Source organism: Montipora foliosa, chromosome 13, assembly GCF_036669935.1.
Source record: "Montipora foliosa isolate CH-2021 chromosome 13, ASM3666993v2, whole genome shotgun sequence".
Lineage (NCBI taxonomy): Eukaryota > Metazoa > Cnidaria > Anthozoa > Scleractinia > Acroporidae > Montipora > Montipora foliosa.
In genome coordinates, this window is record NC_090881.1 from 11,093,722 (window position 1) to 11,096,035 (window position 2,314).

General features: G+C 35.4%; 1 protein-coding gene across 1 annotated transcript in view; it reads right to left on the reverse strand.

Moving 5' to 3' along the window:
- LOC137983993 (protein NLRC5-like) overlaps window positions 1-262 on the reverse strand; it is a 59,252-nt gene extending 58,990 nt beyond the window's left edge. Inside the window, exon 1 of the mRNA XM_068831153.1 lies at window positions 158-262. The gene's annotated coding sequence lies outside the window, so the exon portion shown is untranslated. The remainder of the gene's footprint in view (window positions 1-157) is intronic.
- Window positions 263-2,314: the final 2,052 nt, after the last annotated feature.

Genomic DNA, 2,314 nt, shown 5'->3' on the forward strand with positions numbered 1-2,314 from the left:
TAAAAAGGAATTCAACATAAATTTTAACACATAGCAATTTTGGCGGATTGACTGTTTAAAAGAATCAGTTAATTGGAACGAGAAACCTGAAAAGGTGGTAAAACAGTAAAAACTGATTGGTAATTCTTACATAATATCGTATGAATATAACACATGCCTTACTGAGTTTAAGCAGACTTCAATAGCATCCTTCCAAAACTTTAAATCACTTCAAAGATGAACTCTGTTTCACCCACAATGAATAATTGTGAACTACTCATGGAGAAAAAGTCGCGTGACCGAAATTGCAGAAAACAGGAAGTTGTAACACAGGTAGCCCAAGCTCGATATATGAGCATCTCGATGACCTTTCACCTATTGTTACGTCACTAGAGTGATTTGTAAGGATTTGTTTGGGGAAAATAACGATTGTTTCTGTGACCTATGAAAATGTAGAGGTTTAAATAAAAATCGTCTTACCTTACTTTAGTTGAGTGTTTTTTTCCCTCCTGTGTGGTCTTTGAGCCGATTTACGGCCATTCCTGTTAGTTTTAGAGGAACCGGTTTGCTCCCTCTATATATACTTCCCAATTGGGAAGGATATAAAGAGCTGCTCATATCGAGCTCGGGCTACCTGTGGTTGTCACTATCGGACATTTTATTTCCCAGACATCACTCATTAAGAGACGCTGTTCTTAAAGAGTAGTCGGGCAGTGAGGAACTGAAATGTGCTCAAGTTTTTATGCCCTTAAGAAGGGTGGCTCTTAACTACTAAACTGTTGCCAGGGAATCATTGAAATAATAATTTCTCGAGTCCTATAGAAAGAGAGAGAGGTACTCTACAGTTTTCTTTTTTGGGGGATTTTAAAAAAGAAGTTGCAACCTTTTTGCAGGGCTTTTTGACTAAAAAGCTTCCTTAACAACCATTGTCTTTCTGAAGTTAAGCACCACCCCCCTTAAGGCAAGCCTAAATGAAAGAAAAATGTAAAGAGGCAACCCTTTCTGACTAGATCAAGAATCTTCGGGTAAGTAACTTGACATATCCTGAAAAGGGCGAGAAAAATATAAATGAAACTAGGGAAGAATTTTCTGCAGATTGTTACTCCTAGGAAAAACAATTGTTCAAAGATCTCTTCATTGTAATAATAGTCTGAAGTTGTGAAGTATGTTCAAGAGATACCGTAATCAAGAGGTTCAAGTCAACTGCCTTCTTTGAACGGTTAATTGAAAGTTAAATCAAGTTATTACTTTTTTCAAATTCAAAATCAAGATAAGTTACATATTACTTCATTTATTATTTATTCAAACATGACTATGCCAAAAGAGCTTACAGAGTGCAACACGGACGCTTCTATGGACACAGCAATTCTGTAATTTGTTGAGTATATGATAAAAAAATATCATATGAACTTGCTGGTGCGTTTCATGATTTCTGGCTACTCGTGATGTTTTGAAAGTTTTCAGTCAAATTGCATTGGCCTACGGCTCGTGCAATTTTCTGAAAACTTTCAAAACATCACTCGTGCCCATAAATCACGAAATGCAATCGCGTTCATATCCTTATAACATCGATCAGTTACCCCTACATCAAAACAGATCTTCGGGCTAAAATGCGCCCGTCATTAGTTAGCTTGTTAACTTCCCAATTTTATTTATTTATTTTTTTTTTGTAACCCCAAAACGTTCTCTCCTGTTTACGGTAAAAAATGAGTTCCCAGTTGTACCATTAGTGGAAGTAATATTATAAAGACTTAGGATGAATTTCATTGTTAAGAGGAAACATATTATCAAAACTTTCTGGTAGCAAGCCATGTCTATATAAGTACATGAATTTGCAAATATGAAACCTAATGATAGAGTCAATTTTTAACATTTTGAGTTCTTTCAATAAACGGATCAGTATGTGCTTCAAATTTGCTCTTTGAAAATATACGGATTGCCCGTTTTTGAAGAGTCACTACTCTTTTAAGGTTGGAGGGGTAGGTGGAGACTGGGCGATTATAAAAGTAAAAGTGTTACAAATGGCTAAAGGATTATACATTTTGTTCAGCAGCCTAAAATTAAAAGGGAGACTGCATAAGATTAAGCAACTACGCAACCATTTAGTGAGGGGTCGTATATCAATATGCACTTCATTTTATCTTTTCCCTTTATAATTATTTATCAACATAATAAAATAACAAGCTACCACAGTGCATGTTTTTCCGATTTTGAAAAAAATAAATTCTTACTCTGTATTCGATTCTGTATCGATGTCCTCTGATCCACTTATGGAAGGTATTGCCCATAGCTTTCATAGTACTCCTTGATCTCTTCACTAGCTACATCAGTAAAT